We start from the raw sequence: 25,780 nt of genomic DNA, 5'->3' as shown, positions 1-25,780 counted from the left end.
TGGGTGGTGGGTGCACTGGCAGTGCTGGTTGTGGGAGCACTGGCAGTGCTGGCTGTGTGGAGGAGAGCACTTGCAGTGCTAGCTGTGGGAGGAGCACTGCTAGTGCTGGCCATGTGGGGGTGCACAGGCAGTGCTGTCTGTGTTGGGAGCACTGGCAGTGCAGGATGAGTGTGGGAGCACTGACAGTCCTGGCTTTTGGTATGGAGCGCTGATTGTGGGTGGTGGATGCACTGGTAGTGCTGGCTGAGAGGGGGAGCACTGGCAGTGCTGGCTGTGGGGAGCACTGACAGTGCTGGCTGTGGGGGCATTGTCAGTACTGGCTGTGTGGGGAGCACTGGCACTGCAGGCTGTGGGGGGCATTGGCTGTGCTGGTTGCGGGGGTGAGCACTGGCAGTGCTGACTGTGGGAAGGAGCTCTGACAGTGCTGGTTGTGGGAGCAGTGGTAGTGCTGGCTTTTGTGGGAGCACTGGCATTGCTGGCCGTGGGGGTTGGGAGCACTGGCAGTGCTGGCTGTGGGGGGAGCAAGGGCAGTGCTTGCTGTGGGGGAGCACTGCCAGTGCTGGCCTTGTGGGGGTGCACAGGCAGTGCTGTCTGTGTTGGGGAGCACTGGCAGTTAAGGATGTGTGTGTGGGAGCACTGACACTGATGGCTTTGGGTATGGAGCGCTGACTGTGGGGGTGGGTGCACTGGCAGTGCTGGCTGTGGGGAGCACTGGCAGTGCTGGCTGTGTGGAAGGGAGCACTAGCAGTGCTGGATGTGGGGAGAACTGGCAGTGCTGGCTGTGGGTAGGAACACTGACAGTGCAAGAGGTAAGGTGGAGCGCTGACATTTCTAGCCATGGGGAGCACTGGCATTGCTGGCTGCGAGGGTGAGCACTAGCAGTGCTGACTGTGGGAAGGAGCTCTGACAGTGCTGGTTGTGGGAGCAGTGGTAGTGCTGGCTTTTGTGGGAGCACTGGCAATGATGGCTGTGTGGGGTGTGCACAGGCAGTGCTGGCTGTGGGGGATCACTGGCAATGCTGGCTGTGTGTGGGAGCACTGGCAATGTTGGTTAAAGGGGGCGCACTGTCAGTACTGGCTGTGTGGGGAACACTGGCAATGCTGGCTGTGAGGAGCACTGGCAGTGCTCGCTGTGGGGAGAGCACTGACACTGCTCGCTGTGGGGAGAACTGGCAGTGCTGGCTCTGGGGCGGAACATTGACAGTGCTGGTTGTGGGGAGCACTGGCAGTGCTGGCCGTGGGGGTTGGGAGCACTGACAGTGCTGGCTGTGGGGGAGCAAGGGCAGTGCTGGCTGTGGGGGGAGAACTGACAGTGCTGGCCTTGTGGGGGTGCACAGGCAGTGCTGTCTGTGTTGGGGAGCACTGGCAGTGCAGGATGTGTGTGAGAGCACTGACAGTGCTGGCTTTGGGTGGAGCATTGGCCATGCTGGCAGTGTGTGTGGAGCACAGGCAGAGCTGGTTGTGTGGGAAGCACTGGCAGTGCTGGCTCTGGGGGAGAGAGCGTTGGCAATGTGGGGAGCACTGGCAGTGCTGGCTGTGGTGGTAGCTCTGGCAGGGGTGGCTGTGGGTGAGCACTGGCAGTGCGGGCTGTGGGGGGAGCACTGACACTGCTCGCTGTGGGGAGCACTGGCAGTGCTGGCTGTGGGGGAGCACTGGCAGTGCGGGCTGTGTGGGGAGCACTGGTAGTGATGGCTGTGGTGGTGGCATTGGCAGTGCTGGCTGTGATAGTAGCTCTGGCAGTGGTGGTAGCTCTGGCAGTGCTGGCTGTGGTGGTAGCTCTGGCAGTGCTTGCTGTGGAGGAGCACTGTCAGTTCTGGCTCTGGGGGGGGGTCGAAGCATTGGCAGAGCGGGCTGTGGTGAGCACTGGCAGTGCTGGATGTGGTGGTAGCTCGGGCATTACTGGCTGTGTGGGGAGCAGTGGCAGTGCTGGCTGTGGGGAGCACTGGTAGCGCTGGCTGTGACGGGGAGCACGGCAGTTCTGGCTGTGGGGGGGCGAAACATTGGCAGTGGTGACTGTGGGGAGTACAGGCAGTGCTGGCTGTGGTGGAGAACTGGCACTGCTCGCTGTGGGGAGCACTGGCGGCGCTGGCTGTGGGGAGCACTGGCAGAGCTGGCTGTGGTGGCCGCATTGGCAGTGTTGGCTGTGGGGAGCGTTGGCAGTGCTGGCTGTGGTGGTAGCTCTGGCAGTGCTGGCTGTGGTGGTAGCTCTGGCAGTGCTGGCTGTGTGGGAGCACTGGCAGAGCTGGCTGTGTGTGGGGAGCACTGACAGTTCTGGCTGTGTGGGAGCACTGGCAGTACTGGCTGGAGGGAGCACAGGCACTGCTGGATGTGGGAGGTCTGAAGCACTGGCAGCTATGGCAGTGCTGGCTGTGGGGGAGCAGTGCCAGTACTGGCTGTAGGGGTGCATTGGCAGTGCTGGCTGTGCGGGGAGTACTAGCACTTATGGCTATGGGTGAGCACTGGCAGTGTTTACTGTTGGGGGAGCACTGGCAGCGCTGGCTGTGGCGAGCCCTGCCAGTACTGGATGTAGGGGGGTCATTGGCAGTGCTGGCTGTGCGGGGAGCACTGGCATGGCTGGCTGTGGAGGAATACTAGCAGTGCTGACTGTGGAGGGAGTGCTGGCACTTCAGGCTGTGGGGTGCACTGGCAGTGCTGACTGTTGGGGGAGCACTGGCAGAGCTGTCTCTGGGGAGCACTGGCACTGCTGGTTGTGGGGGAGCACTGGCATTGCTGGCCGTGGGTATTGGGAGCACTGGCAGTGCTGGCTGTGGGGGGAGCAAGGGCAGTGCTGTTTGTGAGGCGAGCATTGGCAGTTCTGGCTGTGGGGAGCACTTGCAGTGCTGGCTGTGGTGGGAGCACTTGCAGTACTGGCTCTGGGTGGGAGCACTGGCAGTGCTGGCTGTGGGGGGCATTGTCAGTACTGACTGTGTGGGGGAGAACTGGCACTGCTGGCTGTGGGGGGGGGGGCACTGGCAGTGCTGGTTGTGGGGGAGCACTGGCATTGCTGGCCGTGGGGGTTGGGAGCACTGGCAGTGCTGGCTATGAGGGACCTAGGGCAGCTCTGGCTGTGGGGAGTACTGCCAGTGCTGGCTGTGGAGGGCATTGTCAGTACTGTCTGTGTTTATGGAGCACTGGCACTGCTGGCTGTGGGGGGGGGGCACTGGCAGTGCTGGCTGTGGGGGGAGCAAGGGCAGGGCTGGCTGTGGGGGCAGCACTTGCAGTGCTGGCTCTGGGTGAGAGCATTGGCAGTGCTGGCTGTGGGGAGTACTGGCATTGCTGGATGTTGGGAGAGCACTGACAGTGCTGGCTGTGGGGGGCATTGTCAGTACTGACTGTGTGGGGAGAACTGGCACTGCTGGCTGTGCGGGGGGGGCACTGGCAGTGCTGGTTGTGGGGGAGCACTGGCATTGCTGGCCGTGGGGTTTGGAAGCACTGGCAGTGCTGGCTATGAGGGACCAAGGGCAGTTCTGGCTGTGGGGAGCACTGGCCGTGCTGGCTGTTGGGGAGGAGAACAGGCTGATGCTGGTTGTGGTGCGGGGAATTGTCAGTGCTGGCTCTGGGTGGGGGCACTGGCAGTGCTGGCTGTGGGGGGGTGCAGGCAGTGCTGGCTGTGGGAGAGCTCTAGCAGTGCTGGCTTGGGGGGAGCACTTGCAGTGCTGGCTCTGGGTAAGAGCACTGGGAGAGATGGAGAGGGGGTAACCCCCCACCCCCACCGAGAGGGATGGAGAGGGGGAACCCCCCCCCCCAATCCACTGAAAGAACACGGCTGAAACCGATGGAGGGAAAAAAGAAAGGGGGGGGGTTAAGGGGGTAAACCAGGAGCAGGGGGTCACACACCTGGTCGGCCAGGAAGGGCATAACGGAGGGTCTACGGGGGAGAGAGGGGAAGGGTTAGGGAATAAGGGGTTTGGGGGGGGGGGTAGCTGGGGGGGGGGGCGTGGAGGGTCAGGCACGCCAAACTGAACGGCAACAGTTTGTAACTAAAGAAACGTAAGTGAAAGCCTTTTCACTCTCTGATAAATGTAAACAAGCCGCAATGCACAGAATTGTGAAAATGGCAATAAAAAGATTTGTTTCAATAAATTCAGAGTGCCCAGTTCATTCCAATTAAGGGGCAAATTAGTGTGGACAATCCACCTGCCCTGCACATCTTTGGGTTGTGGGGGTGAAACCCACGCAAACACGGGGAGAATATGCAAACTCCACACAGACAGTGACTCAGAGCCGGGATTGAACAGTGGTTAGCACTGCTGCCTCACAGCTACCGGGTCCCAGGTTTGATTCCCGGCTTAGGTCACTGTCTGTGCGGAGTCTGCACGTTCTCCCCGTGTCTGCGTGGGTTTCCTCCGGGTGCTCCGGTTTTCTCTCACCGTCCAAAGACGTGCAGGTTAGGTGGGTTGGCCCAGATAAATCAAAATTGCCCACAGTATCTGAAGATGTTCAGGTTAGGTGGGGTGATAGCGACGGGGTAGGGGAGTGGGCACGGGTATGGGGCCCTCTTCAGGGTTTACACACACGCACACACATACGCGCGCGCACAAACACGCACACACGCACGCGCAAACACACACTTGCACGTGCACACCACATGCACGCGCGCACACAAACACGCACGCACGCCGTGCGCGCACACGTGCACACTCACACTCACACAGACAGGCACACACACACACTGCAATGAAGTTCCTGAGAAAAGCCCCTAGTCGCCAAACTCTGGCACCTGCTCGGGTACACTGAGGGAGAATTCACAATGTCCAATTCACCAAACAGCACGTCCTTCGGGACGTCAGGGGGAAACCGGAGCGCCCGGAGGAAACCCACGCAGACACGGGGAGAACGTGCAGACTCCGCACAGACTGTGATCCATGCCAGGAATCGAACCTGGGACCCTGGAGCTGTGAAGCCGCAGTGCTACCCACTGTGCTACCGTGTAACTTACAGTGCCACGTAAAGAATGACACACATACACCGTCCCCCCCCACCCCAGACACACACACACACGTGTACAGAAAAACACATACTCAATCTCAGACAGGCTGGGTCAATACATCTTTCAAATGGAGCGAGACCACATCTCCACCTTTAACTTGGAGAGGTGTATCTGGCCTGTGTGTGAATCAAGTCACACACTGACTGGGAACATCCTCACAGCAGCTTGGGGACTGACATTTCTAAAGCACTTTTCATAACCTATGGGTATCACAAACTGTTTCAAAGGCAATGGAGTTTTTTGAAAAATGGTAATTTAGGAAATGGACCAGCTAATTTCAGGGAGAGAGATAGCGAAACAGGATGAGATTGTGCTGTACATGTTTCAGAGCTGTCACTGAGACACACACGAGATGTACAATATCAATTATTATTCTGAAGCATTTGATTAAATCACCCCTCAGACTAAATTCCAGTGTTTCAGAGTAAAGCTTCATCTACACTGTCCATCAAACACTCACAACCCAAATACTGTCGGGGGTTAAATACAGAAACAAGATCCCTCTGTCCTGTCCAAGGAATTTTTCATTGCAGATAGTTATTTTTATTTTTTGGAAAAGCAGAACTTAAATTGCACAGAATCCCAGGGTGGACTCTTGTTTATTTCAGCCCATCACATTCAAACATGAAGTTTAACCTCCGATTATAGGTGTCCTCGTGTCCCTGTCTGTGTATTCAATGTTCCTGTAGCTTTTTCACTTCTCTGAAGTATTTGAATAATAGGCCTTGGTTAATCAATCCTTTCTCACAGCACATGGAAGTTCTGAATCTTCAAGGCTCTCAGTCTAATGTACTTAACAAGCAACTGCTTCCTTTGATCCTCAATCCATTTCCCAACAGTAAATAGATCTCACACATTTCCATGCAGGAATATATCCATCAAAACTTCTAATCAGTTCCCCATACACTTGTTAACACTTGCCTGTGTGAAATTGCTGAACAGATTTCCCTGACAGATTCCGAAAGCTGCACAGAAAAATGACTGGTTATTTTAAACTTTGAAACGGAAATATTTTAACTTGTCCATCAGTCCTCTTAAACAGGAATGTTGTCCCTGTGGGATGACAGTTTCTCAGCAAGATTGAAACATTGAGGGGCGCCACGCAAAGCATTTTACAACATTTGTGGACTTCCAAAATCTACGATGCATTGCTGTCTGCAATGTGTGAATCCAGCTGTGAAATATCTGTACAATTTAAATTTCCACTGTTTCTGTATTCTCATCATTTATAAACATAACGGTTCTATCCTTTTTAAGTCAAAAGTACATCATCTTACATTTCCCTGCACTGAAATGCGTCCACTAGTTCAGTCTTCTGCCAAATATTAATTTCTCTCTGCAATTTGTTTCAGCAATGTTGCTTACAATGCGGTCTAATGTTTGGTGTCATTGGCAAAATAGGATGTGTAGCATTCTAGCAAATTGCCTTAAAGGGCTAATGTAAACAGCAAAACTGTGTGTGTGTGTGCGTACGCACACATGTGTCTATGCAGGAGTGTATGTGTGTGTACACGTGTATGTATCTGTCAGTGTGTGCACGCGCATATGTTTGTGTTTGGCAAACTAATCCCACTGCCCCACTCCCTCCGCATAGCTCTCCATCAATCCCAAACTAATCCCACTGCCCCACTCTCTACCCATAGCCCTGTATCAATCACCGAACTAATCCCATTGCCTCACTCTCTCCCAACAGCTCTGTAACAATCCCAAAATCATCCCACTGAGCCACTCTCTCCCCATATCCCTGTATCAAGAAACAAACTAATCCCATTGCTCCTGTCTCTCCCCATAGCCCTGTATCAATTCCCAAACTAATCCCATTACCCGGCTCTAGCCCCATTGCCCAGTATCAATCCCAATCTAATCCCACTGCCGCACTCTCTACTCATAGCCCTGCATGAATCCCAAGGTAATCTCACAGCCCCACTCTCCCCACAGCACTCGGTCGATATGCAAACTAATCCCACTCTCACCATAGCCCTGTATGAATCGCCAAACTAATCCCACTGCCCCACTCTCTCCCTAGAACAATGTATCAATCCCCAAAATAATCTCACTGCCCTACTCTCCCCCCATAGCCCTGTGTCAATCCCCAAACTAATCCCACTGCCCCACTCACTCACCATAGCCCTGTGTCAATCCCCAAACTAATCCCACTGCCCTACACTCTCACCACAGCCCTGTGTCAATCCCCAAACTAATCTCACTGCCCTACTCTCCCCCCATAGCCCTGTGTCAATCCCCAAACTAATCCCACTGCCCCACTCACTCACCATAGCCCTGTGTCAATCCCCAAACTAATCCCACTGCCCCACTCTCTCACCACAGCCCTGTGTCAATCCCCAAACTAATCCCACTGCCCTACACTCTCGCTAGAACCCTGTATCAATCCCCAAACTAATCTCACTGCCCTACTCTCCCCCCATAGCCGTGTGTCAATCCCCAAACTAATCCCAGTGCCCCACTCTCTCCCCATAGCCCTGTGTCAATCCCCAAACTAATCCCACTGCCCCACTCTCTCCCCACAGCCCTGTGTCAATCCCCAAACTAATCCCACTGCCCCACTCTCTCCCCACAGCCCTGTATCAATCCCCAAACTAATCCCACTCTGACCACAGCACTGTGTTAATCCCCAAACTAATCCCACTCTCCTCACATCCCTGGGTCAATCCCAATACTAATCCCATGCTCCCCACAGCCGTGTGTCAATCCCCAAACTAATCCCACTCTCCTCACATCCCTGGGTCAATCCCAATACTAATCCCATGCTCCCCACAGCCGTGTGTCAATCCCCAAACTAATCCCACTCTCCCCGCAGCCCTGTGCCAATCCCCAAACAAAGCCCACTCTCCCCACAGCCCTGTGTCAATCCCGAAACTAAGCCCACTCTCCCCACAGCCCTGTGTCAATCCCCAAACTAATCCCACTCTCCCCTCAGCCCCGTGTCAATCCCCAAACTAATCCCACTCTACCCACAGCCCTGTGTCAATCCCCAAACTAATCACACTGCCCCACAGCCTTGTGTCAAACCCCAAACTTATCCCACTCTCCCCACATCCCTGTGTCAATCCCCAATACTAATCCCACTCTCCCCACAGCCCTGTGTCAATCCCCAATACTAATCCCACTCTCCCCCAGCCCTGTGTCAATCCCCAATACTAATCCCACTCTCACCATAGCCATGTGTGAATCCCCAAAATAATACAACTCTCCCCAGAGCCTTGTGTCAATCCCCAAAATAATCCCACATTCCCCACAGCCCTGTTTCAATCCCCAAACTAATCCCACTCTCGCCACTGCCCTGGGTCATTCCCCAAACTAATCCCACTCTCGCCACTGCCCTGTGTCTATCCCCAAACTAATCCCACTCTCCCCACAGCCCTGTGTCAATCCCCAAACTAATCCCACTCTCCCCACAGCCCTGTGTCAATCCCCAAACTAATCTCACTCTCCCCACAGTCCTGGATCAATCCCAAACTAATCCCACTCTCCCCACAGCCCTGTGTCAATCCCCAAACTAATCCCACTCTCCCCACAGCCCTGTGTCTATTCCCAAACTAATCCCACTCACCCCACAGCCCTGTGTCAATCCCCAAACTAATCACACTCTCCCCACAGCCCTGTGTCAATCCCCAAACTAATCCAAATCTCCCCACAGACCTGGGGCAATCGCCAAACTAATCCCACTCTCCCCACAGCCATGTGTCAATCCCCAAACTAATCCCACTCTCCCCACAGCACTGTGCCAATCCCCAAACTAAGCCCACTCTCCCCACAGCCCTGTGTCAATCCCGAAACTAATCCCACACTCCCCACAGCCCTGTGTCAATCCCCAAACAAATCCCACTCTCCCCTCAGCCCCGTGTCAATCCCCAAACTAATCCCACTCTACCCACAGCCCTGTGTCAATCCCCAAACTAATCACACTGCCCCACAGCCTTGTGTCAAACCCCAAACTTATCCCACTCTCCCCACATCCCTGTGTCAATCCCCAATACTAATCCCACTCTCCCCACAGCCCTGTGTCAATCCCCAATACTAATCCCACTCTCCCCCAGCCCTGTGTCAATCCCCAATACTAATCCCACTCTCACCATAGCCATGTGTGAATCCCCAAAATAATACAACTCTCCCCAGAGCCTTGTGTCAATCCCCAAACTAATCCCACATTCCCCACAGCCCTGTTTCAATCCCCAAACTAATCCCACTCTCTCCACAGCCCTGGGTCATTCCCCAAACTAATCCCACTCTCGCCACTGCCCTGTGTCTATCCCCAAACTAATCCCACTCTCCCCACAGCCCTGTGTCAATCCCCAAACTAATCCCACTCTCCCCACAGCCCTGTGTCAATCCCCAAACTAATCTCACTCTCCCCACAGTCCTGGATCAATCCCAAACTAATCCCACTCTCCCCACAGCCCTGTGTCAATCCCCAAACTAATCCCACTCTCCCCACAGCCCTGTGTCTATTCCCAAACTAATCCCACTCACCCCACAGCCCTGTGTCAATCCCCAAACTAATCACACTCTCCCCACAGCCCTGTGTCAATCCCCAAACTAATCCCACTCTACCCACAGTCCTGGATCAAACCCAAACTAATCCCACTCACCCCACAGCCCAGTATCAATCCCCAAACGAATCTCCCTCTCCCTACAGCCCTGTGTCAATCCCCAAACTAATCTCACTCTCCCCACAGCCCTGGATCATTCCCCAAACTAATCCCACTCTCCCCACAGCCCTGTGTCAATCCCCAAACTAATCCAACTCTCCCCACAGACCTGGGGCAATCGCCAAACTAATCCCACTCTCCCATCAGCCCCGGGTCATTCCCCACACTAATCCCACTCTCCCCACAGCACTGGGGCAATTGACAAACTAATACCACTCTCCCCACAAACCTGTGTAAATCCCCAAACTAATCCCACTCTCCCCACAGCCCTGGGTCAATCCCCAAACTAATCCCACTATCCCCACAGCCGTGTGTCAATCCTGAAACTAATCCCACTCTCCCCACAAACCTGTGTAAATCCCCAAACGAATCCCATTCTCCCCACAGCCCTGTGTCAATCTCCAAACTAATCCCACTCTCCCCACAGCCCTGTGTCAATCCCCAAACTAATCCCACTCTCCCCACAGCCCTGTGTCAATCTCCAAACTAATCCCACTCTCCCCACAGCCCTGTGTCAATCCCCAAACTAACCCCAATCTCCCCACAGCCCTGCGTCAATCCCCAAACTAATCCCACTCTCCCCACAAATATGTGTCAATCCCCAAACTAATCCCACTCTCCCCATAGACCTGTGTCAATCCCAAAACTAATCCCACTCTCCCCACAGCCCTGTGCCAATCCCCAAACTAATCCCACTCTCCCACAGCCCTGGATCAATCTCCAAACTAATCCTACTCTCACCACAGCCCTGTGTCAATCCCAATACTAATCCCAAACTCCCCACAGCCCTGGGTCATTCCCAAAACTAATCCCACTCTCCCCACAGTCCTGGGTCTATCCCCAAACTAATCTCATTCTCCCCACAGCCCTGGGTCTATCCCCAAACTAATCCCACTCTCCCCACAGCCCTGTGTCAATACCGAAACTAATCCCACTCTCCCCACAGCCCTGTGTCAATCCCCAATACTAATCCCACTCTCCCCACAGCCCTGGATCAATTCCAAACTAATCCCACTCTCTCCACAGCCCTGTGTTAATCCCCAATACTAATCAAACTCTCCCCACAGCCCTGTGTAAATCACCAAACTAACCCCTCTTAACCCCTCTCTCCCCACAGCCCTGTGTCAATTCCCAAACTAATCCCTCTCTCCCCACAGCCCTGTGTCAATTCCCAAACTAATCCCACTCTCCCCACAGCCCTGTGTTAATCCCCAATACTAATCCCACTCTCCCCACAGCCCTGTGTAAATCACCAAACTAATCCCACTCTCCCCACAGCCCTGTGTCAATCCCCAATACTAATCCCACTCTCCCCACAGCCCTGTGTCAATCCCCAAACTAATCCCACTCTCTCCACAGCCCAGTGTCAATCCCCAAACTAATCCCACTCTCCCCACAGCCCTGTGTCAATCAACAAACTAATCCCACTCTCCCCACAGCCCTGGGGGGAATTTTCAATCATGATCACATTTCTGATGTGGAATCTTACTGTGCAATCAATATGCCTGCTGTCAGTTTGTACACCTTCGAGTAGAAAGAGAGAAATAAATCCATCTTCAGAGAGTCTGACCTTAATTCTGAAAGTGACCCATTTTTGGGCTCTTCCTGTGCACAAGCTGCATGCAGAATTCCCCAAATGAAAAACAAGGTGAGAGAGGAGCGTGAGGGTTGAGTTAACAGAAAGCAGTTGGGGCTATCATCCTGACCGTTTTAATTTAATCTAAATTGGTTCAATATAAATTCTAATCTCAGAAATTGACATCAGAAGATTTCAGTGAAAAACCCCATTAAACCTCGCTGTCTAATAAAACGATGTTTTTGCCGATGACCCTGTATTTCTTCAGGAATAAACTTTACGTCTCCCAGTGGGAAAAATCAAATTGAATCCAATTTTTCAGAACAAAGCTCACTGAAGAAATCTGTCAGTGCATAACAGAATAAGATTGTCCCCATCAAAGACTCCCAAGACAGCAACGTCCTGGGCTAGCTTGCCCGTCTATGCTCATTGTTTAGAAAGCCCTCCTTGGGAGACAGACGAATAGACATCACAAACTAGTCAGAAACTCAGGGGGAAATACATATTAACATCAAGACTTACGTAAGGATAGGATCTTGCTAGATCTGTTGCTGTCCCCTGAATTAACATAACCACAGACAGGACAAATACCTCTGGCCTCTCCTGTGAAGACACATCTTTAGTAAACAATCACAGCGGACAGACTGAAAACATTCATGACAGACAGTCTGCACACAGATCTTTGAGGAGATCCCAACCAATACTGTTTCTAATAATTTCCCAATAGAATTTTAACTTATGCTTCAATTCTGTTCTCCAGAAATGTGGTCCCTGTAGGATGATTGTGTTAAGACAGCAGATTGCTGGATCCATTGCCGTGTCATTTATCAATAGTAAGGAGATTGGTATCTCTTGTCAGTCATTTACATGTCAATAGTGAGCTGTCCTCAGAGGCAGACATTCCACTCGTGTCAGAGACGAGGGCTGGAGTTCGCTCACAGCTCACTGAGGATAAATCTGAGTCTGAGGGACTTCAGTTCTCAAACCAATCCTCCCATTTCACTGTAAACATTGCCCTATTGTTCAGTGTGTGTCTGTGTGTGTTGCTGAGTGGAGCTACAGTTTGAAGTGAGATAGCTTGAAGTGAGAGCTGTTGGTGGTGTGCGGAATTGGAGTTCCCCGATCCTATCCCGGATTGAGTTGTGCCTGGTGGGAGTGGGGCCATCCAGGGCTGCAGGCACAGCCGTCTGTCCTCCCAACCAGCTGCCTGAGGTGGGAGTCTGAACATCCAGGGCTGCAAGCCAGCCTCCTATCCTCCCACCCCTCTGCCTGAGGTGGGAGTCTGACGATCCAGGGCTGTAAGCCCAGACTCCTGTCCTCCCACCCCTCTGCCGGAGGTGGGCGTGGGACATTCCAGGGCTGCAGAAACAGCCTCCTGTCCTCCCACCCCTCTGCCCGAGGTGGGAGTGGGACAACCCAGGGCAGCAGGCCCAGCCTCCTGTCCTCCCACCCCTATGCCCTAGGTGGGAGTCTGACGATCCAGGGCTGTAAGCCCAGACTCCTGTCCTCCCACCCCTCTGCCGGAGGTGGGGGTGGGACATTTCAGGGCTGCAGAAACAGCCTCCTGTCCTCCCACCCCTCTGCCCGAGGTGGGAGTGGGACCACCCAGGGCTGCAGGCCCAGCCTACTGGCCTCCCACCCCTCTGACTGAGGTGGGAGGGGGACCGCCTGAGGCTGCAGGCCCAGCCTCCTGTCCTCCCACCCCTCTGCCTTAGGTGGGAGTGGGACCATCCAGGGCAGCAGGCCCAACATCCTGTCCTCCCACCCCTCTGCCTGAGGTGGGAGTGGGACCATCCAGGGCTGCAGGCCCAGCCTCCTGTCCTCCCACACCACTGCCTGAGGTGGAAGTGGGACCATCCAGAGCTGCAGGCACAGCCTCCTGTCCTTCCACCCCTCTGCTTGAGGTGGGAGTCTGACCATCCAGGGCTGCAAGCCCAGCCTCATGTCCTCCCACCCCTCTGCCTGAGGTGGGAGTCTGACCATCCAGGGCTGCAGGCCCAGCCTCCTGTCCTCCCACCCCTGTGCCTGAGGTGGGAGTTGGAGCTTCCTGGGCTGCAGGCCCAGCCTCATGTCCTCCCACCCCTCTGCCTGAGGTGGGTGCTGACCATACAGGGCTGCAGGCCCATCCTCCTGTCCTCCCACCCCTCTGCCTGAGGTGGGAGTCTGACCATCCAGGGCTGCAGGCCCAGCCTCCTGTCCTCTCACCACTCTACATGAGGTGGGAGTGGGACCATCCAGGGCTGCAGGCCCAGCCTCCTGTCCTCCCACCCCTCTGCCTGAGGTGGGAGTGGGACCATCCAGAGCTGCAGGCCCAGCCTCCTGGCCTCGCAGCCCTCTGCCTGAGGTGGGAAGGGGACCACCTGGGGCTGCAGGGGCACAGCCTCCTGTCCTCCCACCCCTCGGCCTGAGGTGGGAGTGGGACCATCCAGGGCTGCAGGCCCAGCCTCCTGTCCTCACACCCCTCTGCCTGAGGTGGGAGTGGGACCATCCAGAGCAGAAGGCCCAGCCTCCTGGCCTCGCAGCCCTCTGCCTGAGGTGGGACGGGGACCGCCTGGGGCTGCAGGGGCACAGCCTCCTGTCCTCCCAGCCCTCTGCCTGAGGTGGGAGACTGACGATCCAGGGCTGTAAGCCCAGACTCCTGTCCTCCCACCCCTCTGCCGGAGGTGGGAGTGGGACAGTCCAGGGCTGCAGAAACAGTCTCCTGTCCTCCCACCCCTCTACCCGAGGTGGGAGTGGGACCACCCAGGGCTGCAGGCCCAGCCTCCTGGCCTCCGACCCCTCTGACTGGGGTGGAAGGGGGACCGCCTGGGGCTGCAGGCCCAGCCTCCTGTCCTCCCACCCCTCTGCCTTAGGTGGGAGTGGGATAATCCAGGGCTGCAGGCCCAACCTCCTGTCCTCCCACCCCTCTGCCTGAGGTGGGAGTGGGACCACCCAGGGCTGCAGGCTCAGCCTCCTGTCCTCCCACACCTCTGCCTGAGGGGGGAGTGGGACCATCCAGGGCTGCAGGCCCAGCTTCCTGTGTTCCCACCCCTCTGCCTGAGGTGGGAGTGGGACCATCCAGGGCTGCAGGCACAGCCTCCTGTCCTTCCACCCCTCTGCTTGAGGTGGGAGTCTGACCATCCAGGGCTGCAAGCCCAGCCTCATGTCCTCCCACCCCTCTGCCTGAGGTGGGAGTCTGACCATCCAGGGCTGCAGGCCCAGCCTCCTGTCCTCCCACCCCTGTGCCTGAGGTGGGAGTTGGAGCTTCCTGGGCTGCAGGCCCAGCCTCATGTCCTCCCACCCCTCTGCCTGAGGTGGGTGCTGACCATACAGGGCTGCAGGCCCATCCTCTTGTCCTCCCACCCCTCTGCCTGAGGTGGGAGTCTGACCATCCAGGGCTGCAGGCCCAGCCTCCTGTCCTCTCACCACTCTACATAAGGTGGGAGTGGGACCATCCAGGGCTGCAGGCCCAGCCTCCTGTCCTCCCACCCCTCTGCCTGAGGTGGGAGTGGGACCATCCAGAGCTGCAGGCCCAGCCTCCTGGCCTCGCAGCCCTCTGCCTGAGGTGGGAAGGGGACCACCTGGGGCTGCAGGGGCACAGCCTCCTGTCCTCCCACCCCTCGGCCTGAGGTGGGAGTGGGACCATCCAGGGCTGCAGGCCCAGCCTCCTGTCCTCACACCCCTCTGCCTGAGGTGGGAGTGGGACCATCCAGAGCTGCAGGCCCAGCCTCCTGGCCTCGCAGCCCTCTGCCTGAGGTGGGACGGGGACCGCCTGGGGCTGCAGGAGCACAGCCTCCTGTCCTCCCAGCCCTCTGCCTGAGGTGGGAGACTGACGATCCAGGGCTGTAAGCCCAGACTCCTGTCCTCCCACCCCTCTGCCGGAGGTGGGAGTGGGACAACCCAGGGCAGCAGGCCCAGCCTCCTGTCCTCCCACCCCTATGCCTGAGGTGGGAGTCTGACGATCCAGGGCTGTAAGCCCAGACTCCTGTCCTCCCACCCCTCTGCCGGAGGTGGGAGTGGGACAGTCCAGGGCTGCAGAAACGGTCTCCTGTCCTCCCACCCCTCTACCCGAGGTGGGAGTGGGACCACCCAGGGCTGCAGGCCCAGCCTCCTGGCCTCCGACCCCTCTGACTGGGGTGGGAGGGGGACCGCCTGGGGCTGCAGGCCCAGCCTCCTGTCCTCCCACCCCTTTGCCTTAGGTGGGAGTGGGATAATCCAGGGCTGCAGGCCCAACCTCCTGTCCTCCCACCCCTCTGCCTGAGGTGGGAGTGGGACCACCCAGGGCTGCAGGCTCAGCCTCCTGTCCTCCCACACCTCTGCCTGAGGTGGGAGTGGGACCATCCAGGGCTGCAGGCCCAGCTTCCTGTGTTCCCACCCCTCTGCCTGAGGTGGGAGTGGGACCATCCAGGGCTGCAGGCCCAGCCTCCTGTCCTCCCACCCCTCTGCTTGAGGTGGGAGTCTGACCATCCAGGGCTGCAAGCCCAGCCTCATGTCCTCCCACCCCTCTGCCTGAGGTGGGAGTGGGACCATCCAGGGCTGCAGACCCAGCCTCCTGTCCTCCCACCCGTCTGCCTGAGGTTGGAGTTGGACCATCCTGGGCTGCAGGCCCAGCCTCATATCCTCCCACTCCTCTGCCTGAGGTGGGAGTCTGACCATGCAGGGCTGCAGGTTGGCCTCCTGTCCTCCCACCCCTCTGCCTGAGGTGGGAGTCTGACCATCCAGTGCTGCAGGCCCAGCCTCCTGTCCTCCCACCCCTCTGCCAGAGGTGGGAGTGGGACTATCCAGGGCTGCAGGTCCAGCCTCCTGTCCTCCCACCCCTCTGCCTGAGGTGGGGGTGGGACCATCCAGGGCTGCAGGCCCAGCCTCCTGCCCTCCCACTCCGCTGCCTGAGGTGCGAGTGGGACCATCCAGGGCTGCAGGCCCAGCGTCCTTTCCTCCCACCCCTGTGCCTGAGGTGGGAGTGGGACCATCCAGGGCTGCAGGCCCAGCCTCCTGTCCTCGCCCCCCTCAGCCTGATTTGGGAGCGGGACCATCCAGGGCACAGGCCCAGCCTTCTGCCCTCCCACCCCTGAGCCTGATTTGGGAGCGGGACCATCCAGGGCTGCAGGTCCAGCCTCCTGGCCTCGCACCCCTCTGCATGAGGAGGTAGTGGGACCATCCAGGGCTGCAGAAACAGCCTCATGTCCTCTCACCCCTCTGCATAAGGAGGGAGTGGAACCATCCAGGGCTGCAGGCCCAGCCTCCTGTATTCCCACCCCTCAGCCTGAGATGGGAGTTGGACCATCCAGGGCTGCAGGCCCAGTCTATTGTTCTCCCACCCCTCTGCCTGAGGTGGGGGTGGGACCATCCAGGGATGCAGGCCCAGCCTCCTTTCCTCCCACCACTCTGCCTGAGATGGGAGTGGGACCATCCAGGGCTGCAGGCCCAGTCTATTGTTCTCCCACCCCTCTGCCTGAGGTGGATGTGGGACCATCCAGGGCTGCAGTCCCAGCCTCCTGTCCTCCCACCCCTCTGCCTGAGGTGAGAGTGAGAACATCAAGGGTTGCAGTCCCAGCCTCCAGACCACCAACCCCTCTGCATGAGGAGGGAGTGGGACCACCCAGTGCTGCAGTCCCGGCTTCCTATCCTCCCACCCCTCTTCTAGAGGTGGGAGTGGGACCATCCAGGGCTGCAGGCCCAGCTTCCTGTCCTCCCACCCCCCTGCCTGAGGTGGGAGTCTGACCATACAGGGCTGCAGGCCCAGCCTCCTGTCCTCCCATCCCTCTGCCTGAGGTGGGGGTCTGACCATCCAGGGCTGCAGTCACAGCCTCATGTCCACTCACCCCTCTACATGAGATGGGAGTGGGACCATCCAGGGCTGCAGGCCCAGCCTCCTGGCCTCGCAGCCCTCTGCCTGAGGTGGGAAGGGGACCGCCTGGGGCTGCAGGGGCACAGCGTCCTGTCCTCCCACCCCTCTGCCTGAGGTGGGAGTGGGACCATCCAAGGCTTCAGGCCAAGCCTCCTGTCCTCACCCCCCTCTGCCTGAGGTGGGAATGGGACCATCCAGGGCTGCAGTCCCAGCCTCCTGTTCTCCCACTTCTCTGCGTGAGGTGGGAGTGGGACCATCCAGGGCTTCAGTCCCGACATCCTGTCCTCCCACCTCTCTGCCTGAGGTGGGAGTGGTACTATCCAGGGCTGCAAGCCCAGCCTCCTGTCCTCCCACCCCGCTGCCTGAGGTGGGTGTGGGACCATCCAGGGCTGCAAGCCCAGCGTCCTTTCCTCCTACCCCTGTGCCTGAGGTGGGAGTGGGACCATCCAGGGCTGCAGGACCAGCCTCCTGTCCTCCCACCCCTCTGGTTGAGGTGGGAGTGGGACCATCCAGGGCTGCAGGCCCAGCCTTCTGCCCTCCCACCCCTCAGCCTAATTTGTGAGCGGGACCATCCAGGGCTGCTGGCCCAGCCTTCTGTCCTCTCACCCCTCGGCATAAGGAGGGAGTGGAACCATCCAGGGCTGCAGGCCCAGCCTCCTGTATTCCAACCCCTCAGCCTGAGGTGGGAGTGGGACCATCCAGTGCTGCAGGCCCAGCCTCCTGTCCTCCCACCCCTCTGCCTGAGATGGGAGTGGGACCATCCAGGGTTGCAGGCCAGGTCTATTGTTCTCCCACCCCTCTGCTTGAGGTGGGGGTGGGACCATCCAGGGCTGCAGGCCCCGCCTCCTGTCCTCCCACCCCTCTGCCTGAGGTGGGAGTGGGACCATCAAGGGCTGCAGTCCCCGCCTCCAGACCACCCACCCCTCTGCATTAGGAGGGAGTGGGACCACCCAGGGCTGCAAACACAGCCTCCTGTCCTCCCACCCCTCTGCCTGAGGTGGGAGTGGGCCCATCCAGTGATGCAGGCCCCCGCTTCCTATCCTCCCAGCCCTCCTCTAGAGGTGGGTGTGCGACCATCCAGGGCTGCAGGCCCAGCTTCCTGTCCTCCCACCCCCCTGCCTGAGGTGTGAGTGGGACCATCGAGGGCTGCAAGCCCAGCCTCATGTCCTCCCACCCCTCTGCATGAGGTGGGAGTCTGACCATCCAGGGCTGCAGGCCCAGCCTTCAGACCACCCACCCCTCTGACTTAGGTGGGAGTGGGACCATCCAGGGCTGCAGTCCCAGCCTCCTGGCCTCCCACCCCTCTGCCTGAGGTGGGAGTGGGCCCATCCAGGGCTGCAGGCACAGCCTCCTATCCTCTCACCCCTCTGCCTGAGGTGGGAGTGGGACCATCGAGGGCTGCAGGCCCTGCCTCATGTCCTCCCACCCCTCTGCCTGAGGTGGATGTGGGAACATCCGGGGCTGCAGTCCCAGCCTCCTGCCCTCTCACCCCTCAGCCTGAGGTGGGAGTGGGGCAATTAAGGGCTGCTGTCCCAGCCTCCTGTATTCCCACCCCTCAGACTGAGTTGGGAGTGGGACCATCCAGGGTTGCAGTCCCAGCCTCCTGGCCTCCCACCCCTCTGCCTGAGGTGGGAGTGGGCCCATCCAGGGCTGCAGGCCCAGCCTCCTATCCTCCCACCCCTCTGCCTGAGGTGGGTGTGGGTCCATCCAGTGCTGCAGGCCCGGCCTCCTATCTTCCCACCCCTCTTCTTGAGGTGGGAGTGGGGCCATCCAGGGCTGCAGGCCCAGCCTCCTGTCCTCCCACCCCTCTGCCTGAGGTGGGAGTGGGACCATCCAGGGCTGCAGGCCCAGCCTTCAGACCACCCACCCCTCTGCCTGTGGTGGGAGTGGGACCATCCAGGGCTGCAGGCCCAGACTTCAGACCACCCACCCCTCTGCCTGAGGTGGGAGTGGGACCATCCAGGGCTGCAGGCCCAGCCTTCAGACCACCCACCCCTCTGCCTGAGGTGGGAGTGGGGCCATCCAGTGCTGCAGACACAGCCTACTGTCTTCCCACCCCTCTGCCTGAGGTGGGAGTGGGACCATCCAGGGCTGCAGTCCCAGCCTCCTGGCCTGCCACCCCTCTTCTTGAGGTGGGAGTGGGACCATCCAGGGCTGCAGGCCCGGCCTCCTATCCTCCCACCCCTCTGCCTGAGGTGGGAGTGGGACCACCTTGGGCTGCAGGCACAGCCTCCTGTCCTCCCACCACTCTGCCTGAGACGGGACTGGGAACATCCAGGGCTACAGGCCAGCCTCATGTCCTCCCACTTTGCTGCCTGAGGTGGGAGTGGGATCGTCCAGGGCTGCAGGCCCAGCCTCATGTCCTCTCACCCCTCTGCCTGAGGTGGGAGTGGGCCCATCCAGGGCTGCAGGCCCAGCCTCATGTCCTCCCACCCCTCTGCCTGAGGTGGGACTGGGACCATCCAGGTCTGCAGTCCCAGCCTTCTGTCCTCCCACCCCTCTGCCTGAGGTGGGAGTGGGACCATCCAGGGCTGCAGTCCCAGCCTCCTGGCCTGCCACCCCTCTGCCTGAGGTGGGAGTGGGACCATCCAGGTCTGCAGTCCCAGCCTCCTGTCCTCCCACCCCTCTGCCTGAGGTGGGAGTGGGACCATCCATGGCGGCAGGCCCAGCCTTCTCTCCTACCACCCCTCTGCCTGAGGTGTGGATGGGACCATTGAGGGCTTCAGACGCAGCCTCCTGTCCTCCCGCCCCTCTGCCTGAGGTGTTAGTGGTACCATCCAGGGCTGCAGGCCCAGCCTCCTGTCCTCCCACCCCTCTGCTTGAGGTGGGAGTGGGACCATCCAGAGCTGCAGGCCCAGCCTCCTGTCTTCCCACCCCTCTGCCTGAGGTGGGAAATGGACCACCCAGGGCTGCAGTCCCAGCCTCCTGTCCTCCCACTTCTCTGCCTGAGGTGGAAGTGGGACCATCCAGTGCTGCAGTCCCAAGCTCCAGTCCTCCCACCTCTCTGCCTGAGGTGGGATTGGGACCATCCAGGGCTGCTGTACCAGCCTCCTGTCCTCCCACCCCTCTGCCTGAGGTGGGAGTGGGACCATCCAGGGGTGGAGGCCAAGCCTCCTGCCCTCCCACCCCTCTGCCTGAGGTGGGAGTGGGATCAGCCAGGGCTGCAGACTCAGTCTGCTGTCCTCCCACCCCTGTGCCTGAGGTGGGAGTGGGACCATCCAGGGCTGCAGGACCAGCCTCCTGTCCTCCCACCCCTCTGCCTGAGGTGGGAGTGGGACCATCCAGGGGTGCAGGCCCAGCCTCCTGTCCTCCCACTCCTCTGCCTGAGGTGGGGAAGGGACCAACGAGGGTTGCAGGCCCAACCTCCTGTCCTCCCACCCCTCTGCCTGAGGTGGGAGTGGGACCATCCAGGGGTGCAGGCCAAGCCTCCTGCCCTCCCACCCCTCTGCCTGATGTGGAAGTGGGACCATCCAGGGGTGCAGACCCAGCCTCCTGCCCTCCCACCCCTCTGCCTGAGGTGGGAGTGGGACCATCCAGGGGTGCAGACCCAGCCTCCTGCCCTACCACCCCTCTGCCTGAGGTGGTAGTGGGACCGCCTGGGGCTGCAGCGAAAGTCTTTGTTTTGGGCTCCGGCAGAGCTAAAGAGTGTGGTCCGCCCGCTGTACCACCTGCGGCGGGTGTGGGGCAGCTTTGGACATTACTTTAGCCCCCTCCAGTCTGAAGAACGCTGCCCCGCTCTGCTATTGCCCTGCGGCGCCTTCCCTTGTGGCCCCTGCATTTAGGCTGCCACCTCCCCACCTCCCCTGTCCTTTGCCTTTTTACACGGCCGGGTGGTAACAGAGGTGGGCATGGCCAGCACCTCGGGGGCATCCTCCACTCTGCGGGGGGCAGGGCGGCCAAGACATTATGCGGGGGCGGCAGCCTCCCGTCCCTCCGCTGCCTCCGCGGCGCCCTCGCCCTCCCGCCTGCTCACTCGGCAGCTGGGGGTGAAGTGCTTTGCCCACCCTACCATGACCATTGAGGCGGGCCCCCGTGCGATGGACGGGGTTCTCGGCCCTCGGCCATCGTAGCCGCCTCGCGGATGTACAACAAGGCCGTGTTTTTCCTGCGGGCCGAGCAGGCGGCCCACCGGGCCCTGGAAAGGGGGCTCACGGTAAGCGGGACACACGTCCCTCCCCACTGAGCTCCTCTTCCCCCACCTCAACCTACTGGGGGAGGTCAGGTCCGGGGTGGCGCGCCTCCCGGAATTCGGCCCGACCCCGGCCGCTCTCCCCGCGCCCAGAGGCCGCAGCCTCCTCTCGGGGCGCCGCCTCCCTGGAACAACCAGAGGGGGTCTCGCTGCCCTCTCCCCGGGTGAGGGGTGGGGGGGGGGGATGGGTCTCGCTGCCCTTCCCCGGGTGAGGGGGGGTCTTGGTTCCCTCTCCCCGGGTGAGGGGCTGGGTGGGGTCTCCTGTGCTGGTTCCCATCCCCCCGACACCCAGACTTGCGCACAGAAAAAGAAAAGCGAGGCCGGGGGGCCTGCGAAGGCCCTACCTGAGGACGACCCTGGGGCTGGTGTCGACTCGGGCCAACGGTTAGCCAGTGGGCCCGTACCGCCCACACTCCATGTGGCGGGGGACTCGAGGTCATGTGGTGGCCGTTCGGAGGAGGAAGGCTGCTCGGTGGCGGGTGAGGAGGAGGATTTAGACGCTCTCTGCAGCGAGGCAGAGGGCACCCTCACACCCAGCACCTAGTCTCCCCTCATCCCCTCAGGGCAAATCCCAACATTTCTGGGTAAACATCACGGTCACCCAGACTGTGTGCGGCTGGCCCTGGACAGCTGGGGAAATCTGGGGCTCCTCCTTGGCTCCGCCCGGGCCTATGCCAGAGAGGCCCGGGAGTTCGATCAAGACCAGGAGGAGCAGCGCCAAGCTGCTCAGTTCCTTGTGGGACTCCTGAGGGACTGGAGTTAAACCTCCCGTCCCTCTGAGCACTAAAGGTATCGGTAACGGACAGACAATACTACTGACATGGAGGTAACCATCGCCAGCCTCAACATCAACGGCAGCAGCAACGCACACCACCGGTTCCAGTTCTTGTCTATCCTCCGGGACGGAAAGTACGGGGTGTGCTTCCTGCAGGAAACCCAGGCCATCCGGGTGACGAAGCTCAGTGGACCCTGGAGGGGCAAGGAGGAGTCTTCATGGGTCACCTGGCCCCACGTTCGGGCGGGGTGGCTATCTTGTTGGCTCCACATTTCCAGCCGGAGATCTTGGGGGTCAAGGAGCCGGTGCCAGGCCGTCTGCTGCACCTAAAGGTCCGGGACGGGGCAGTGGTGATTCACTTTGTAAATGTATCCGCTCCCGTGGCCGGACCGCAGCAGGCGACTTTCTTCCAAAAGGTGTCCACTTTTCTCGGCACCATCCCGGTGGGCGAGTGCATCGTCCTCGGAGGGGATTTAGTTGCACCCTCCGGGACACGGACCGTGGTGGAGTCCAGCGCAGCGCGGCGGCGGTGGTGAATTTCGGAGACCTGGTTAGGTCCTTTGACTTGGTGGATGTCTAGCGGACTCTCCATCCTGAATTGCGGGTGCGCACCTCTGTGCGGCCCCCGTTCAGAGCGTCCAGAATCGACCGTCTTTACATTTCCAAGACGTACTTTCCGACGGCCTCCATTGGGCAGGTGCCGAGCTCGGATCACCACCTGGTGTGGGCGGGTCTCGCCCCGTCCCGCGCTCAGACACGGTCCGCGTACTGGCACTTTAACAACCTGCTGCTGGAGGACGAGCGGTTCCTGGACTCGTTCCGCCGTCTCTGGGCCGGCTGGAGAAGGAAGCGGGGTGGCTTCCCCTCCTTGATGCTACGGTGGGATGTGGGCAAGGCCCAGATCCGTGCCGTCTGTCAGGGGTACACGAAGGGGTCTACGGCGGGGCGGAACTCCACGATCGCCAAATTGGCTGAGGAACTCCTCGATCTGGAGTCACGTCTCGCTCAGCCCGATGAGGCCCCGGCCCTGGGGCTGGTGTACAGGGAGAGGAGGGGCGCACTGCGGGACCTGCAACTTGCCAGCAGGGTCTTCGGAACTCTCTGTTGGCGCTGCCCGTCTTGTACCAGGACCTCCTCAAAGTCTGGAACATGGCCGCCACGCGCCGCAGCTCTCGCCCGTCAGGGGTAGCGGCTGTCGTAAGGGAGCCGCTGCTCAGGAATCCGCACCTCCGCCAATATCCATTCGGGTGGCTGGCGGAGCGGAGGGCTGTGGATGCCGTGGGAAGGGCTGGGTGGCGGAGGGCTGTGGATGCCGTGGGAAGGGCTTGGGTGGCGGAGGGCCGGGCTCGCTGAGCGCGGGGCGGCGTCTGTCGGGCGCGCGGCCAATGCCATCCAAGGCCTCAAAACGGCCGTGTCCGGCCCCGCGGGCACACTGGAGCTAGAGGCGGCGCGGTTGTGAGGTTGGCATCCCGTCTGAGCGAACCCCTGCTCGGACGGAATTCCACATTGGTCCCAGGCCCGGTGCACCCGCCGGGCGCCGGCGCCCCACAGCCGCAGCCGCCTCATGGAAATAGCCTCCGTGCCTTTTCGCACTGCGCGGAGGGGTTTCCTGTACGGCCTGCTGTTGCACACCTTCCACCTCCTTTACCTCGCCGCCGTCCCGACACGCCTTGGCATCCGGCAGCGGTCCCTCCTGGGGGTCCCTCTACGGAGGTGTCCTCCCCATAAAACTTGGGGACCTGGGGAGGAGGGTGCTGCACACGGCAGTGCCGTCCAATCACAGAGTCTATCACTTCTTGGCCTCCCCAGAGACCTGCCTCTTTTGCGGCCTGGGGGACACCGTGGAACTTGTCCATGTTGTCTGTCCTCGGCTGCTCTCCCGCTTTGATTTCTTGACCACGTTGTTATTGAGGTTGTCTTTGCACTTCAGCCCCACGCTCCTGATCTACGGACATCCGGTGCGGAGGGGGCGGGGAAGGCGGAGGACCTCCCCGTGAACCTGCTCCTGGGCCGGGCCAAACTTCCCATTTCTAGGTCCAGGTAGCGGGCGACTGAGGGGGCCGTCCGGCCCGGCTGTCTGCCCCTCTTCCGCGGCCTGGTTGGCGGCCGGGTGTCCCTGGAGCGGGAGCATGCGCTGTCCACGGGCACACGCGAAGCTTTCCGGGCTCGCTGGGCCCCGCAGGGGTTGGGCTGCCGGACTGACCCGGATTCTCACACTTTCATTTGACGGTGTTTTGTTCAGTTTTTGTTTCTCCTTTTTGTTCTTTTTGGGTTGTGATCCGCCCGTCGTTTTGGAGTCCACCCCCTTTTCTTTCTCCCTCAGTCACTTTGTGTTGTTTTACTCAGTCGCTACAACAGGCATCATGCAGCACACTAGTCCCCGGCTACATGGGGAGAAATGTGGCCCGGCTTCACCTCACAGGAGGGGGGACAAAACACATTTTTTTTTTTTTTACTTCTTTGGCCTTAAATTTACAATCAATAGCAGTAACACCTTATAAAAGGTGCTGCGAGTTTGTGTAACTGAGAGGGAGGATCTTGGCCTCTTGCTGTGTTTCCAGTTTAAACACTTTCCTGCGTATTAGTTAACTTTCTCCCTCTTTCCCCCAGGAATTTGAATTTTGAAGACTGCAATGTGACCAGGAATCTTTGGACAAGGGATTTTCTCCAGAGGACACGTGGATGGACTGAGGCCCACTCCACAGGCCGCACTCACGTGAGTTGTACTTTTATTGCCGCCCCGGCCTTGCATTTAGACACAAACACATTAACCCTTTGGTGGGTGACAAAGAGTAAATTAAAAATCTGTAATATGAAGCTGTCTAAATTTTATTTATGAGCCCAAAATGACAGGTGTTCTTTTAAATCTGGGTGTCCTGAAAAACGGGGGGGGGGGGGTTCATTGCCTGAGCCCCGTTCACTCTCCGTATAACCTGTTAGCTATTTTAAACGACACTCAACACTGCTGACTGCAGCTTCTGGGATCGTTCTGTGTACCAATGGATTTTGTTTTAAAAAGGTTTTGCTCAGTTTCATGAGGCAGTTTAACTCTTTCAGAGAATTGAAGGGAGATCTTTAGACTTGGTCCAATCCACACACACAGGATGAGGGGGGAGGAAGGGGTTTAGATCCAGGGGGAATGGGGATCGTAGCAGGAGTGAGGGGGTGGTAGGGGAGGGGGGGAAACAGTGTCCCGCCTGGTCACGTTCACATTGCTGCTGCTCTGGGATCTTGCTGTTCATGCACAGGACTGTGGCCTTTGCCCGCAAAGTAATTGTGATCACAACTCTTAAAATAAAAAAGCACACGGACTGCAAAGTGGGTTCGAAGGTCTCAAATGTTCAAGTCTTGGGAATGAGTGAGTTGATGAACCGTTTTCACAGGGGACTGAGGGATATTCAGCCAGGATCACACTGCTGCTTGTGGGATCTTATTGTGCAATCAATACTGCCGTCAGTGTATACAATACAACAATGGTGCAGAAACAGAGAGAGAGAGAGAGAGAGAGAGAAATCCCATATCAGAAACTCTGAACTCAATTTTCAAAGTGTTATCATTTTTGCGATCTCCCTGTGCACATGTTGCCAGCAGAATTCACAAAATTAACAATAGTGGGGTCACTTTAGGGCAGTAGGGTGGCGCAGTGGGTTAGCACTGCAGCCTCACGGCGCCGAGGTCCCAGGTTCGATCACGGCTCTGGGTCACTGTCCGTGTGGAATTTGTACATTCTCCCCGTAGTTGCGTGGGTTTCGCC

This window comes from Scyliorhinus torazame, chromosome 20, assembly GCF_047496885.1.
Source record: "Scyliorhinus torazame isolate Kashiwa2021f chromosome 20, sScyTor2.1, whole genome shotgun sequence".
NCBI classification, from domain to species: domain Eukaryota; kingdom Metazoa; phylum Chordata; class Chondrichthyes; order Carcharhiniformes; family Scyliorhinidae; genus Scyliorhinus; species Scyliorhinus torazame.
Note: the sequence above shows the minus strand (reverse complement) of the source record.